The sequence below is a fragment of the Perognathus longimembris genome, chromosome 11 (assembly GCF_023159225.1).
Source record: "Perognathus longimembris pacificus isolate PPM17 chromosome 11, ASM2315922v1, whole genome shotgun sequence".
In the NCBI taxonomy this organism is placed as follows: Eukaryota; Metazoa; Chordata; class Mammalia; order Rodentia; family Heteromyidae; genus Perognathus; species Perognathus longimembris.
Window position 1 is genome coordinate 2,843,181 of NC_063171.1, and position 18,184 is coordinate 2,861,364.

The 18,184-nt window shown below is 38.2% G+C and overlaps 1 pseudogene; it reads right to left on the reverse strand.

Moving 5' to 3' along the window:
- Positions 1–1,779: 1,779 nt before the first annotated feature.
- On the reverse strand, positions 1,780–2,166 carry LOC125359426 (annotated as a pseudogene).
- Between the last annotated feature and the right edge of the window lie 16,018 nt (positions 2,167–18,184).

Genomic DNA, 18,184 nt, shown 5'->3' on the forward strand with positions numbered 1-18,184 from the left:
AAGACCTAAAAAGAGACTTCTCTGAGGAAGAAAGGAGAAATGTCCAGGAGACACAGAAGTGCTCAACATCACTGACCATGAAAGAACTGCAAATCAAAATGACACTGAGATTCCACTTCACACAAGTAAGAATGTCCATTATCAAGAAAACTAATAACAACAGATGCTGGAGGGGATGTGGCCAAAAGGGAACCCTCCTACACTGTTGGTGGGAGTGTAAACTTGTTCAACCACTCTGAAAAGCAGTGTGGAGGTTCCTCAAAAGGCTAAAAAGAACTCTCCTATGACCCAGCAACCCTGCTTTGGGGCATTTACCCAAAGGATTACAAGCAAGACCACACTAAATCCACCAGCACAATTTGTCATGGCTAAAATATGGAACCAACCCAGACCCCCCTCAGTAGATGAATGGATCAAGAAAATGTGGTACATATGCACAGTGGAATTCTATGCCTCTATTAGAAAGAATGGCATTGCCCCATTCATAAAGAAATGGAAGGACTTGGAAAAAATCATACTAAGTGAGCCAGACCCAAAGAATCATAAATTCCATGGTTTCCCTCATTGATAATAACTAGTACATATGTAGGATAGTCCTATCAGAAGATCACAATAGCTCAATAGCTATGTCCATATGAACACTTAAGATGAAACTAAGTGAAATGAACTCCAGGTAATGGAAATAAATGGTTTCTCATTGTCATATTTTCAATGTACCATGTGAAATTTTGCCATTCTCTTTTGTCTTTCTTCCCCAGGGTTTTACCCCTGATGTCACTGTTACTGATTTCAGTACCTGTGTTTTGTATTTATGTATATTTGAACTATGGAAGGGAAGGAAATCATAAAAATGGAGAGACAAAGGGTCAAAGGCAAACCAATGCAACAGCAATACTTACAAAACTATATGGTGTAAACCAACTGTACAACTCATGGGGGGGGGTCAGGGAAATGGAGAGATGGGAAGATGGGAGAAAAAGGAAGGAGGAGGTAACAAGTTTGATAAGAAATGTACTCACTGCCTTACCTATGAAACTGTAACCCCTCTGTACATCACTGACAATTAGTAATTAATTTAGAAAAAACAAGCTGTGAGCAATGTGTGGATCACATGCTATACTTTGCATAACTCTAAACTAAAGGATTGAGGACAGTAATATATGTTGCAGTTAATAAACCAATATCATATACTTTATAGCTTAAACATTTGTACTACTAATATCAAGCTATCTACTAACAATTTTTGTTGCATATAATTTTTTTAAACAAGAAGCTTATTTAAACAACAAGATGCTTGACTTGAAGGGAAAACTATCTAGTATTCTTTTTTTAAAAGAGTAATTTACCCCTCCTTAAAACAGATTGCCCTACATGTAACAGCTACATACAAAAAAAAGTTATAAAATTGTCCTTGGTTTTACAATAATAAATGAAAACATTAATGTTCTCCAATCAAACAAGGTATGCAAGGATTTTTGTTGGTTTTTTTCTTTAAAAAAAACAGTGAGAGCAAAATAACTTACTGAAACATAAAGATAAAGGCTGAATGAGCATGGCACTAATGGAGAAAGGGGATATTTTCACAGAACCAGTATTTTTCCCCATCCTATCTCTATTTGATGTCAATCAAAATATACCATTGGCCATTTGTTTTTTAAAAAGGGAAAAGAAGAAGCAAAAAGAAAATCAATATGCTTGTGCACATACACCAGTTACTTTATGTACAATACATGAATGGGGAAGGGGAAAATCAAAGAATAGAGAAAACGATACTGCAGTAGTCAGGATGTGGTGGAACCAAATTGCAGTTTTCTAATGAAGAATGTGGTCTTGGTCTATAAGAACAAAGTTGTGGAGCAAAGTAGCAGGTTCCCTTTCTTAGTAGACACCTCCTGTCTGCTGCTGAAACACATCAATTGTATCTTCATCGTCCATTTCCAACTGTGCAGGTGTGTCTGTTTCACTGATTGGCTGCCCATCAAATCGGAATCTGATCTGCCTCATTGATAAACCCTATTGTTCACAATAGGCTTTCATTAGTTTACTAAGTAGTGTATGCCTCTTAATCTTAAACTGCACCACAGAATCATCCTGCCCTGCCACCTTCAAATTAATATGATCGTTGTTCTCAGTCTTGACTCCTTCCTTGGGCCTTACGTCAGCCATCGAGAGCACCAGAGTCTCCTCAGATGCCGCTTCACAAAAGAGGTCCCCAGGCCGCACCCAACGAGCACACAGGCAGCACCATAGGGGCTGGAGGAGGTGGCAGCGGTGGACCTGTTGTTATAATTCTTGATACCCAATTGTATTTTGAATAAGATCTAGCCAAATAACAGCTAATGCAAGCCAAGGGAAGTGGCTCCTGCCTGTAATCCTAGCTACCTGAAGGTAGAGATTGGGAGGATCAGGGTTCAAGGCCAACCTGGCCAGAAAGTTTACAAGTCTCCATCTCAACCAAATAGTTGAGCATGGGTGCCACTTACTTGTTGTCCCAGCTACACAGGAAGCATTAAGTTGTAAGACTGTGATCCATGCAGCCTGGGTAAAAATTCAAGACCCTATTGGAAAAATAAAGCAAAAAGGATGACAGGTGTTACTCAATGGTAGCCCACCTGCCTAGAAAGCATAAGACCCTGAGGTCAGACCCCTGAGTTCAGACCCCAATATGAAAGAGATGACACATGCCCATTCCATGCTTCTTTCACTCCCATCACACAGAAAAAATAAACACAATGATAAGCCAACTATCCCTGGTGAAAACCTCTTTTAGATAGCTAATATATTTGATTTCCCATTTCTCCAACAAAATGAGATCCCTGAGTGTATTCAGCTATCTACTCTATTGTTACATTTTGAAAATAATGTCAAGGGATGTCTCAACAGCAGTTGACACTGACACCAACTTTAAGAGATCGCTCATAAAGGATGCACAGTGCTTTAAATAAGTGACAGTGTATAAACATAAAGATTAGCACTTGGCAGGGACATTGATGGCTTGCTGGAAAATGTCACTTTAATCACTATCAAATCATATTTATTAAGCAGTCTGGTGCTCCTGGGGCCTGACTGAATACAGAATGTTTTAATGAATTGACAGTGTCAATAAAAAACAAAATTCAAAATTCAAAGCTACTTCCACTTCAAAATCTTTATTGTGTACGTGAGAAAAACACAGTCCTTAAGCCAGACACCAATGGCTCATGCTTATAATCCTGGCTACCCAGGAGCTCTAATCATTATAGCCTGAAACCAGTCATGGCAGTGAAGTCTATGAGATGATCAATTAACCACCAAAAGTCTGAAATTTAGCTGAGGCTCAAGTGGTAGAACACTAGCCTTGAGCATAAAAGCTAAGAAACAGTGCCCAGGCTCTGAGTTCAAGCCCCAGTAACCAATCTCAAAATCTCTCTCTCTCTCTCTCTCTCTCTCTCTATCTATCTATCTATCTGTCTGTCTGTCTGTCACACACAAACACACACACTTTCTCTCTCTCTCTCTCTCTCTCACACACACACACAATAATTGCCCTAAATAAGCAGAGAATCATAGGAAATTGAAAGGGAATACCAAAATTGAGAGACACAGGGTAAAAAAAAAAAACAATTACAAAAGCAATACTTGCAAAACTGGTATAAGTGAACTGAACACCTCAGAGGGGGAAAGGGAAAGTGGGAGGAGGGAGGGGGGGAAGGGACAAGGTAACAAACAGTACAAGAAATGTATCCAATGCCTAACGTATGAAGCTGTAACCTCTCTGTACATCAGTTTGATAATAAAAATTTGGAAAAAAAATAAGCAGAGAATCGATGATTTGATCAAAAAAGATGAAAAAATCTCAAGTGATGAGGAAAATAATTTTCTATATGACACCTCCCAATTAAAACAAAAAGAAAAGAAAAATAAGAAAAGAAATGCTCCAACATTCTAAACAAAATACTTGGGAATAGACTAAGCTTTCTTCTTAGATACTACAAAATTATCATTCCAATGTCAAGTGTGAAAAGACAAATAAAAACAAAACCACAGAAAAATCTTAAAAGTCACAGAACATTCAAGAGCAAAGGAGTATGACAACAAAGAAATGAACCCAATGCACTTGACTATTCAATGCATATCCTATGGAACTAGGAAAACTGAGGAGATGAGTTAGGGGGTGGAGAGAGATGGGGGAGACTGATGGAAGGAGCAATATCAATCAAGGCACATTGAAACTGAAGTGCTAAATGGCAATCCCTTTGTACAACTACTTAAGGATAATACAAATATTTCTTTATTTCAGAGTTACACAACATTAAAAGATGGATACGAGGAAAATGTTTTCTTGTTTGGTTTTGTGTAATGTTTTGGAGAGAAGTGAGTGCAAACACCTGTCTACTGCATACATCGTAGGCACATGCTACTGAATATGCAGCACAACCATGTGACATTCACTGAGAACTTTAGGATTGACAGCTTCTCCCTCCTAACACCCTATATTCTTCCCAGGCAAAGAACAATTCCAAACTCTATTCTATCTATGTACAATCTATATTCAGTTTATTTACTAAACAAATTCATGCCCCTATCATCACAGATATTTTAGGGCCAACATGTAAGTGATATTTGTTTTCTAAATAAATTATTGGGTCCATACTTAAGCATTAAGATAATAATTAGGGCTGGGTACTGCTGGCTCATACCTGTAACCCTCAAGAGGCTGATACCTCAAGATCAAGGTTCAATGCCAACCCAGAAAAAAAGTCAGTCTGTAAGACTCTTATCTCTCCTTTTCCTAGCAAAAAAATTTAATAATAATAGTAAGCCATAAATAGAGCCAAGGTTCAAATGGTAGAGCACTAGCTTTGAGCAAAAAGCTGAGGGACAGCAACCAAACCCTGAGTTCAAACTGGCACAATAAAAGAAGATAATAATTAAGGGTTGTAGCTCTTAAGTGATATAGCACTTGCTTCTCAATAATAATAATTATTATTATATATACCTAGAAGCTATTTCTTAACCTAAAACTTTCCATTTTTAAGAACTAAGGCTGGGAATGTGGCCTAGTGGTAGAGTGCTTGCCTAGCATTCATGAAGCCTGGGGTTCGATTCCCCACTACCACATACACTGACTTGAGTAGCAGAGTGCTAGCCTTGAGCAAAAATAGAACAGTCAGGGTAAGCACCCAGGCCCTGAGTTCAAGCTCCAGGACTGGCAAAAACAAATGTACATACTAAAGAACTAGATGCACCACTATTCAGCAAAACAGAAACACCAATTATAGGAAATAGCATTTCCCTAAAAGGAAAAACATATCCAGAAAACGTATAGTACTCTTTGCTAGAAGTCTCCATAGTGATGACTAGTAAACATACAGCTTTTCCAGTCTTGTCAAATGGTCCTGACTCCTTAATATTTTTTGTCCAATATCATGTGATCAGAACTACCAGTCTCTCAATCTAGTCTCTCAATTCCAGCTAGAAATCTGGAAAGCTATTTTTTTCCACACATACTCATGATCATTATCAAGAAAGGAGTTACTTTTTCCCAAACAACAAATGTATTTCATCAGATGCCATCAATCCTGTGGGTTTCAGGTTCTGTTGCAAGTAAATGAGAAGCAAGAGGCCTCATTCCCCTGTGGAGTCACTTTGTTTGGTACACACAGACCAGACCAGCAATGTGCATGGAATGAGCTGGCCAGAAAACCTAGGCTTGGCTTAGTGCCAAATGTTGATAATTAAGAGGCTAGAAGAAGAGATTTCTCTAGGACAGAGAAGAACTTGAAGCAGAAAACTCCCCCACATACAGGTACTGGTAGAGATCATTGGTGAACTTTCACTTAAGCAAATCATCCCTTATAAAGTATAAAGCTCATTTATAAATCTCCATGAGGGGATGTGCTCCTAAAAGTATTAATTACATGGTTTAAAGTTAGTATGTTCAGGACACATGAACAAGACCAACAGACTAGCGATGGAAAGAACAAAAAGAAATGCTGGATATCTACATATTTGTCACATTTTATCATAGATGAAAGAAACAGTAAGCTTCTTTGTGATTCTTTTAGCTCACTAGACATACTTTTTTAAATTAATTTATTTATTGTCAAAGTGATGTACAGAGGGGTTACAGTTTCATACGTAAGGCAGTGAGTATATTTATTATCAAGCTTGTTACCTCCTCCTTCATTTTTCTCCCACTTTCCCTCCTCCGCACTCCCACACCCCCACCTGCATGAGTTGTATAGTTGGATTACAGCATATGGTTTTTTAAAGTATTGCTGTTGCATTGCTTCACCTTTTACCCTTTGTCTCTTCGCTTTGATGTTCCCTTGCCCTTCCCTAGTTAGCCATACCTTTCAAGATGTATATGTCTAGACCCCCAAAATCTCTAGCCAAAGCAAAAGAATCAGTACTTTTAATAGATCCTTAATCAAGTTTAAATTCATGAAAGTTTGATATTCATACAAAACCCATGTTATAGTCTGACAGATCATATTTCCTTTATTGATATCCAAAAACAGATCAGCAAATAAAATATCCCCAAAAATAAGATAGTGTTATAATAACCAGCCCAGAACCAGCAATCCTGTTCCTCTTGGGATGCACAGGAGCCTGTCTGTGTGGTAGTAACAATGAGAATTGTGTGGTAGTAACAATGAAAACAGTGTGGTAATAACAATGAGAATCGGCAAGGTCTGTCAGGAATCAGGCCCAAATGCTGTTACTTCTCCTTACATATTTATCAGACCAGTCACACAGATAAACCCTAAGTCATACAAAACCACACTATATCACTTATAAAGATATATACATATTTGACAACACATGCCAAATATATTCAATTATGTCCACAGGCTAGGCAGGTACGAGGGCTTCATTTTGAGATGCAGGCTAGTGAAAGAAAGGAGCCCTATTCAGCTAATGAAAATGATTGTTTGCTTATAGGCTTACTATAGGATTACTCCATATTGCCATATTTTGAATTTATTTCGGCACCCACTCCTTAAGAGAAAGAAAAAAAAATTAAAGAAAGGAAACAAATATCTTCAGGGTATTGGAGTCACTTACCCAAATAACCAAGTTCACTTACTTATTTCCTATTATAGCTCATCTTGGGCTACAAACCATTCCTTTTCATTATAAAGAGTCTCATTGCTAAGATATTACCCATTTATTTACCATCAATTTGTTACCATGCTCATTTGTTATTTAATAAGGTGTGAATTGAGTGCTTGAAATATTTCCAATCTTTGAATCTATGTTGATGTGTCTTCAAGAAGAGTAGATGGAAAAGATAAGGCTAACAATAAAATAAAATAGACAAGAAACAATCATTCATATTTAGGTTTAGTTAAAAAAATTCTTTTGTTTGTAGCCTGCATGCTAAGTCCTGCAAAAAAGAAATTATGGAAAGGGATGACATTGTGAGTTCTAAATGACAGCAGACTTCTACAAAGGGTAAAAGCTTTCAAAGAAAAGAAAGATGGCATTCATCTGTGGAAATCAGAATGGCATTCACAAAGGAAATGGGAAGTGGTATGGGCAAGGAACCTTGAGAAATTGATCAGAGTTGAGTCGTTTTTAAATCTAAAACAAAAAAAAATAGAAGAACAAAATTTCAAGAAGTCAGGTCAACACGAACAAAGTTCTACTAGAAATAGAGTGAAGAGGTATAATTTTCGTGTGTGTGTGTGTGCGCGTGCGTGCGCACATGCCAGTACTGGGACTTAAACTCAGGGCCTAGGCACTGTTCCTGAGCCTTTTTAGCTCAAAGGGATTCTAAGGGACTCAAAGCACTCTACCACTTGAGCCACAGTTCCACTTCTGGCTTTTTAGTAGTTCATTAGCTATAAAAGACTTGTGGACTTTTCTGTCCAGGCTGGCTTTGAACTGCAGTCCTTATATCTCAGTCTCTTGAGTAGCCAGGATTTCAGACATGAGCCACTAGCACCGCACAGTGTAATATCTTTTTAAATATCACCATCCAAGGGTTAAAACAATCCACTTACTAAGGGATTCACATGAGTTACTGCTATATCAGTGTTCCAAACACAAAAATTAATATAACAGGAGTCCCACCATGAAGAACTCAATTCAGATAGGTGTGTGTTGAGTTCCTGACTTGAATGAGCTCCTAAGGAAGAAGATGGAAAGAGCAATGACAAGAGATCATGCTGCTCTACTACAGACTACAGGCACAATGGGAAAGAGAAGGAAAGGCAGTTGATATAAAGCTGAAAAGGTAGCTGAGCATCAGTGGCTCAAACATGTAATCCTAACTACTCAGAAAGCTAAGAACTGGAGGATGGCCATTGGAAGCCAGCTTTGACAGAAACATCTGTGAGACTATTTCCAAAATAACTAACAAAAAAAACCAAGCCATGAAGGTAAGACAAGCAAGCATAAGACCCTGAGTTCAAATGCTGGGATCATCAAAATAAAGAGGCCTATAAAAAAAAAGACATGTTTATGTTTCTATAAAAATCCAAGAAACAAATACCTGCTTACATAAAGAACTTTAAAAGCAGTAAAAAATATCAACAACCCAATGGACCATGGAGAAAAAAATATATGAACAGTCTACAAAAGAAATTAAAATAGCCCCTAAATCTAGCAAAGATGTTTTACCTGGCTCTTGATAAGTGAAGTGTGCATTGAAACTACATTAACATTTGACATCGCATATATCAGAATAATATCCTTAGACTTGACAATTCACCATAGTGCTTATAAGACTCTGAGGATATGGCAATATCCAGCCTTGCTGAAGGGAGTACAAAATATTACAACCTATATGAAAGGGAATCTGGCAATATCTATAAGGAACTTCTATATAATTTCTATTGGACAGTGCTACTCTAGTACTAGTTGCCTGTCACAGAACATTTGGGGATAGTAGGTGTGTTGAAGATACTCCAGATTCAGTTAGCCATAGATGATAATAGGAAAAAAATTCTAACACAGGAAACACTCGTACTGCAAAACAAATAGCATGAACAGAGAAGTTGTGCACAGACTAGTTTCTAAGACATCCAAGGAATTGTCTTTAATTCTTAGGTGTGCTGATACTATTTTTTCTAATATTAGGGCTACACATCAAGATGTACAAACAAGAGTTAAATAAGTAGCCAGTGCTTATGATGGTGGCTCACACCTATTCAGGAGGCTGAGATCTTAGGGTCACAATTTAAAACCAGCCTAGGCAAGAAAGTCCATGATAATCTTATCTCCAATTAACTACCAAAAAGCCAGAAACTGAATTGCATCTTGAAGTACTACAGTGCTAGTTTAGAGCACAAAAGCTCAGAGACAACACCTAGGTCCTCAGTTCAAGTCCCAGGAACAGCACATAAAAAACTAAATAAGTAAATAATAAATGATTTGTTAAATACTTGTGGGGTTTGGTTGTTTGGGTTGGGGGGGGGTTATGTTTGTCCTTTTCTCATTTGGTTTGTTTTTTGTTTGGGTTTTTTTAATTTATTTTGGGTTTTTTTGGTTTTGAGGTTTTTTTTCTTTTTCCACTTCTGGCATTTTGGTAGTTAACTGGGGATTAGAGTTTCACAGACTTCCCTACCTGAGCTGGTTTTGAACTGTGATCCTCAGATTTCAGCCTCCTGAATAGCTAGAATTTTAGGCATGAGCCATAAGCACCTGGCTTAATAGCTAGTTCTTACAGGGAAAAGGGAGAAATTTGACTCAAAAGACAGTTAAGTGGGGAGACAATGGAACAAGTAAGACTGATCAGAATATATTGTGTACATGTGTGAAAATGTCACAATGAAAAAAAACTGCTCATTTGAAACTTTAATAAACACCATTTAATAAACACCTTTAAGAAAATCCATTAAAAAGGTCAGGCTCACACCTATCATTTAACATATTCAGGAGACTAAGATCTGATATCATAGTTCAAAGCCAGCTATGGTAAACAAATCTGTGAGATTTTTACCGCCAATTAACCAACAAATAGCCAGAAGTAAAGCCATGCCTCAAATTGTCAAGTGCCAGTGCAAACAGAGCAAGAAGATCCCAGAGTCCCAGTATTGGCATACACACACACACATACACACACAATTAAATGTCACAATTACTAATAATTTAAAAGTGTAGTATTGCTTTGTTAATTAAATATTCTCAAAAGTTACTATTAAATCTTTCACAGTAGTATAAAATAATGGAAATCATATTAAAGAATTAGAATAACAAAATTCTGATCTCAAATTCTGTATTACCATTTCACCCATTCTGTAGGAATGTGGCTCTAAATGGTCTTCTCCCTAGCTATCTGAAACATGGAGAGTATATGAGTTTGAAAAAGAATTAAAAGACCGCACTGTGGTTTGACCAATGGGCTCAGGGATCAGGGCTCAGGGCTCAGTCCTGTATGTTTTCCAGATAAGCAGCAAGTTGAAGAAAGCCTGTAATCCAGAAACAGAAACATGACCAGGTACACCCTGAAGTATGAATCTGCCTCATGTTACTGCGATTAAGTGATTTATTACAGTGGCTCTACTGGGAAAATTCTCTGGGTCCTCATGGTCCTGTTGTGAATCTCCAGGTGGCCCTTCATCACAGTTATACAAGCTGCAAGAATCCAGTGAATCAGTTTAAGAGCAAAAGTATAAAGACAAGGGCTCATCACTGTAAAAGTAAGCTATTTCATCTGACTCCAAATACCATAGAAACAGAAGATAGGCAGTGAATGCATTTATTTAACACATTTGAGACCCTATATTAGTCTCTATGCTTGAGTATTAGATGAGAGAGTATTTTTCACCATGACAGGACTGCACTCTGCAAATAGACAAATAAATTTGAATGGAGACAGGCATCTCCTCCATGTGGGAGGGCCTCTTGTGCTTTAGAGGCCATGTGAAAAACATTTTTCTGACTCAAGTAGATGTTCTCTCTACCCACACACTCAGAGAAAAGCAATGAGCAGTTTTGTTTAGAAAGCAATCAGCACTTGTAAGGTAATAATGGAAAAAATAAAAATTCCATAATAAATAGAGAATGGTGGTGACAGAGATATGTAAAAAAAAAAAAAATGGCCCTGTGCGAAAGGATAACTCACTTTATCCAAATTTCCCCTTATGAGTACAAACATTTTCCCACTCACTGGTCCTGGCAAGAGACCGTGAACAGGACTCAGAATGTGGAAGTAGATGAGACATAGATCTACTTCGGACGAGAAGTACAATGTCAGATTTAACCTGCAGCTACAGACTAAAGGAATATTTAAAAAAAAAAAAACTTTATAAGAAAATGTTCTATGTTACACCAGAAATCTTTTATAATTGCATCAAGAAGCTAACCACTGAGGTTTTGGTAGTTACAGGCTATGAGATCAAAAAGCTTCTATGCTGGCTGGGAATGTGGCCTAGTGGTAGAGTGCTTGCCTAGTATGTACAAAGCCCTGTGTTCGATTCCTCAGCACCACATATACAAAAAAAGACGGAAGTGAAACTGTGGCTCAAGTGGGAGAGAGCTAGCCTTGAGCAAAAAGAAACTCAGGGACAGTGCTCGGGCCCTGACTTCAAGCCCCAGTACTGGCAAAGAAAAGAAAAAGAAAAAAACTTTTCCATGCTGGCTACTTGATGATATTTAGGAATTAATAAGATCATTAATGAAATTATTGTGGTCAAATAGTCTTAAAGACATAATCTTTACAAGAAAGACATCATCTTTATGAAAGAAAGAAATGATAGATATATTAGACATTCTACAAAATTGTGTGTTGGTAAAAGAGTGGGTAGAATTACAAATACAACATTATTTACTTTTTGTGAAAGAGAAATGAGTTGAATTTTAATCACACAACTAACAAGTAATACAGCTAGAACTCTAATTATATAGTTTATATGTTATTAATATATATTGTTAATATATTATATATAAAAATTATATTATAAATATTCTCTGTTTTATGCTGGTATAAATTTTAGGATGATTCTCTTGGATTTGGGAAAAATAATAATACATTTTTTAAACTACAACTTCTTTTCATCAAAGTAGGAGGGCCAATTATTTTCATCTTAGGCAAAAATAGCAAAGACAAGAGGCAAGGAGAGTCTCAACCTCTTTTCTAAATTGAGACTGTGGAATTGGATTAGTTTGTAATCTAGCAATAGCAGCAGGGTTTAGGCAGAGAGAAATAAATGTAAACTAAAAGGGGATAAAATAGGACTCATTTTCCAAATAACCCTCATTTCCTTAGAAATTCACTTGTGATGATTCTGGGCAGGAGACACACTATTTGCTTTCTTTACCTGCCTCCCAGAGTGACTTTATGACACAGGCACAAAGCCATTGCCTACAGAGGGCACCTACGGGTTTAGCCCTATTTGATGTCAGGCAATACCTCTTGACAAAAGAGAGCAGTGCAAAGGTTTTACTTTGCACATGTTCAACCTTTAACAGGGCCAATTTAACAATCCTGAACATAAACAAAAATCTAGAAAACAAAAGTAGAAAGAAGGTTGGTATTGTAAGAAGAGAGAGACAGGTAGTGAGCACCCATTTAAAAGAGAAAAAAAAAACAGACAAATAATTAAAACGTTTGAAAGGATCCTCAATTGAGGTCAGTAGAATGAATGCCCAGTTCGATTAAACACATGTTCCTGTGGCTGGCCCCTGAACTGAGTATACCAGTGTCACTTGTCCATTCTTTGTTTATTCTATTTCATGAGCCCCTTGTCATTTAATTAGCACTTGGAAATGAAACATGAAATTTCCTTATCAATTCATTTTTTAAAATATATTCTGACTTGTTAATCTCTCCCTGTTTTTACAGATTTCTATATCTTTTATTACAAGGAATGATAAGGGTAATTATCATTAAAAACTAAGCAGAACAAAGCTGCAGTAATGAGGAGAGCTACACTTCATTCACCACAACATTCTGTGAGAAAAGGATAAAATGAACCCACCTTTCCCTCTCTGATAGGAAAGCAATTACAACTTGTAAAGTAACACAGACAAAATAATGATTTAATAGAAAACCAAGAGAATGGTAGGCACAGAGAAATGCAAAAGAAAACAATCCTGCACAAAAGATAATTCACTTTATCAAAACTTCCCATTACAAGGAGAAAACGAGTTGCCAAAAATGTCAAGATGCACAGCAATATTTTTCCCAAGAAAAGTAATTTTCTCTTATTCACATTCAGAAGATTGCTAGTAGAAGGATACAATGAAGAAATCTTCCTTTGAAAGTAGAGAGTAAGAAAGCACAGGTAAAGCTTGCATAATTCTCTCCCCTCTCTGTCTCTATATCTCTCTCTGCCTCTCTCTCTCCTATAAACTTACATACAAACACAAACATACTCCACATTTGTACTCGGGCTTAAAGACTGGAATTCTAACAAAAATAGTTGTGGGCAGGCTATGGTGGCTCATACCTGTAATCCTAGCTACTCAGGAGGCTGAGCTCTTCGGATCACAGTTTGGAGCCAGCCTGGGAAAACAAATTAAGAAACTTTTTTTCATTTCTTTTTTGAAAGTGATGTACAGAGGGGTTACAGTTTCATATATAAGGTAGTGAGTACCTTTCTTATCAAACTTGTTACCTCCTCCCTCATTTTCCCCTGCATCCCACCTCCCCAGTTCCCTCTCTCCTTATGAGTTATACAGTTGGTTTATACCATATAGTTTTCTAAGTACTGATGTTGCATTGGTTTGTCTTTTTGTCCTTTGTCTCTTGATTTGGGTATTCCCTTTCCCTTCCCTAGTCCCAATACACATATATACAATATCCAGGATACTAAAATCAGTTACAGTGATATCAGAGGTAAAACCATGGGAAAGAAAGACAAAAGTAAAAGGGCATAATTTCACATGGAATGTTGAAAATAGCAACAATGATATATGACTGATTTCCATAACTTAGAGTTCATTTCACTTAGCATCATCTTATGTGTTCAGATGGACTACGGAGCTATTGTGATCTTCTGCTAGGATTATCCTAGACATATCCTAATTATTGCCAAAGAGAGAAACCATAGAGTCTATGTCTCTTTGGGTCTGGTTCACTCTGGGTGAATGTAAATGACCATGGTGTTTCTTACATACAAAATCATCTGCTCAGCCTAGCTCCTTGCCTTTCTCCCAATATGTGTCTAGGATAGTCCCAGCAGAAGGTCACAATAGCTCAATAGCTATGTACATATGAACATTTAAGATGATACTAAGTGAAATGAACTCAAAGTTATGGAAAAAGTGGTATACCATCATCATTGTTAGTTTCAATGTACCATCTGAAATTATGCCACTTTCTTTTGTCTTTCTTCCCCAAAGTTTTACCCCTGATGTCACTGTTACTGATTTCTGTACCCTGAGGATTGTATATACGTGTCATAGAACTAGGGAAGGGAAGGGGAATATCAAAATGAAGAGACAGAGGGTAAAAGACGAACCAATACAACAGCAATACTTACAAAACCATATGTACAACTCATGGGGTGGGGGGTGAATAGGGAAGGAGAAAGAAGGGAGAATAATGAGTGGGTAACAAGTTTGATAAGAAATGCAAGGGAGAGTGTAACAATATGACAAGAAATGGACTCACTACTTTATTATGTAACTGTACCCCCTCTGTACATCACCTTGTCAATAAAATTTAATTTAAAAAAAAGAAATGTACTCACTGCCTTATGTATGAAACTGTAACCCTGATGTACATCACTTTGACAATTAATTAATTTTTTTAAAAAGAAGAAAAAGAAAATAGACGAACACTTCACTACCAATTATAACCGGTGAGCACCATCACTCCCTGGGTGACTGAATCTCCAGCAAACATGTTCAACTGATACCACCATGGTAAGTCCACTCTCCCAGAAGCCTGATTCTTTTGCAGTTCAAATTAATTGAAAACAACTTTGTGTACAGAATTAAATAAAATCGCCTCTCAAACTCTGAATTTGTTCTCTAAAGTTCTACACTTTAGAAACATGCAAACGTCTGACCTCTAGTCCTCACTGTAACTTCAGCCCTTTAAGTATCTGATAGTTGTCATCCACCAAAGTTCCGCTTACACATTAAATGCTTCAAAGACCTGCAGCTACAATCACAGATATTTTACCCAGCTACCAATATAAAGGGCAAGATGCAGTTACCAGCACAGAGTTTGTTTATGCGATTCTGAGCATAAATGGCATTTATTTAGTCAATGACGTGGGCAACATTTATGCAGGACCCACCATCCAGCACAGTTATGCAGTTCACGGAATAGAAGACAGTGTGGTCACCAGCAGACAGAACATTTATGTCATTGGCCACCAGCACTCACTCGGGAAGTGGATACCTGGAGAGTTATAGCTAGCTAACAGTCAGTCTAGGAACACAGGTCCTTTTGTGATTCCATCTCTGGTGAACCAGTAAATGCCATACTGGAGGCATGGCTCAAGTGGTAGTGCAGCAGCCATGAACAAGAAAGCTAAGCAAGGGAGTTATACCCCAAGGTAAAGTGCTAATTTTGGCAAACACACACAAGAGGGAACAGTGCAAACCTATGTGGAGATTGAACAATGAAATCTACCCTCTTCTAAGACTAATATAAGCTGGGAGAAAGAGAGAGAGAATGTCTCAAGGATGTTTTCAAGGGCCTGGACATCTTTTTTCAATAGTAAGACATTTATCAGCCTAGACACACTTACTAGGGGAACTTCAGAGTAGTAGGCTTAAGAAAACTGGGCAAAAGCTTCCAGGTTAGTCAGGAAGTGCACAGGTGGGAGCTCAGATACTGGATAAACACATGTGCAGGATTCCACAAGGATATCATGGGTTTGAACCCTGGGTGTAAAGCCCTGCCTCACCTCATGGGGGTGGATATCAAAGATATAAAGCTGAAGATTGGCTTGAACCTGGAGAGAGGAACAATAAATTGACAAATGTCTGGTGCATTTTGTTTTCTCCTCTTTTTTGAGAAAGATTGAGGATATCATAAAAGTCTTCTATGTGCCAGGCATGGAAGAAGTACTATTTCACTGATGCTGACCTGAGCACCAGGAACAAAGTGGTGACATTGGACAAGGGCATTGTCCTCGGGGAACCTATGTCCAAGAGAAGGACACACATAGCACATAGTCAATCAGTTCAGATTTGATGACATAATGACAGTGTTCTCTAGAAAAATAAAACCAACTACTAGCTGTGTTATCATTTTACTCTGTTTTACCTTCAGTTTTCTCATCCCTATAGCAAATTAAGTTAGACAATATGAGACATACTAGAACAGTACCTGGCACAAAATATGTACTCAGCAAAGACAAGCAGATTTTTGCTGCACCCTTGGCCACTAGCTTTTGCCTTGCTCCCAATGATTGTTCCCAGCAAGTCTATGGGGGAAACAAAGTTGGAAAGATGCCTTGAGGAAGCTACAATTCTATCTAGTCTCGCTTTACATAAATTTTTTATCAGTTAATCTACAATCCAGGTAAGGCCACTCAGCTACCCATATTTTGGAGGAGGGGTTCGTGTTTGCTCCTATTGCTCCTGCCTCCTATTCAGGCATTCTTAAGTAGCCAGCTTCCCCTAGGACATTTCTTTGTTAGCAGGGAAGCAAGTCTGATCCCAGAGCCAACTCTTCCTTGTTCTTGGGATCAAGAGTGGGCATGAATGGGCATGGCCACTGACACAGAAACCTAGAGCCGGCAGAGCACCAACCAAGACCAGTGACGGGAAAGTAGCACCTTTTCTGCCACTGAACTTGAAAGGAGATCAATGGACACTTTGGATTTTGATCAGATAAGACAGATTGTCCAAGGAGGCAGGACCCTGGGTCCTCACACAAAGCTTGGGTTTCCTCAAGTCATACTTGAAGCCAAGGAATGGTTTTATTATATAACTAATTGATTATATTCATGCTTAATGGGAGTTTATGACATATGAGGCTGACTGAAAAGTCTTAACAAAGCATACAGTTAATATGTCATCAAAGATTATAATCATAGACTTCTCAAATTTTCCTGACAGCAAGTGTAATCCAGACTTTGGTGAAAGAGTAAATGGTTCTTAAAAGACAGCACATTAGTGATAGCTCCGAAGACACACCAAGTTCAATGGGAGGATGGCTGGGTACAGGTAGGGGTCAGCTACTATGTTTTACTACCTACTGGGCCAGCCTTCCTGCACTTGGCTTATGCTGTTTTCCAAGTCTTGCAAGGGCACTCCTCATGTACTCTTGTTTTCTCTTCCTTTCCTCTAGCCCTTTCTTTCCCACACCCTCTTTTACCTAACACAACTACCACAAGAGCACCCACCCCACTCCCCTTGTGAGTGTTCTCTCCCTTCTGACTGATGATTTTTCCTCTCCAGGCTCTGAATGTTGGTAGCTTTTGTCATTTATTGAGTGAGAGACACTGCCCAGAGAATAAGAATGTCTGGCTCAGGATTCACTGTGGGGAGAAGGTACTGCTACTTCCCCCAGAAATAACAGCAAAATGTTACAACAACACAAACATATACATACACAAAAAATGAACTCCAAACATCTAAACCTGTCTGTTTCCATTGAAAATTCATACCACTCCTATTGCTAGATGGTAAGCTACATTCTCCATAGCCTTCAGGGGCTTCTCCTAAGCCATCTTCCCTTTTCCTTGGCTCCTTCATTGTCAAGCATTCAACAAGCCAAACTGCTCCTCTCTGTTCATTCAGGGAAGTGTCTCGTGCCCTGGGCTCTTATTCCAGGCTCACCAGGCAACCTCTGGCCTCTACCCTTCAGATCCCCAAGTGGTCAGTGCATACATACTACTCCCTGAAAAGAATATCCACCACTGACAAGCTGACCTTGAGTTACACACCTGCTTCCTATGATTTGTGAGTTTAGTGTGAGTTAAAACCTGGACTATCTGATTCCACATGTCTATTTGGATAACGTTTCTAGATTGACAAAGCTGTAGTCTAAGATATAATGACCTTTCAACATGCAACTTCTCTCTTCTATAATGCAACCAGTAGGAAGCCAGCATCAGTGACATCCTTTCAGAGAGAGGCACACAATGACCTGTCCTCAAAGATTTCACACTGCCTCTCAGTACCACAACCCTGAGGGTATGCTCCCAAACCACAAACCTAAAAGAACAAACCACATCCCTGGTTTCTCTCTGTTTCTCCACTTAGATTTAAAGATAGTTACTGAAGTTTTAAATATAAATATGCCGTGCTACAACCTAAGAACTATTTAATGTAAGCTAGTGAT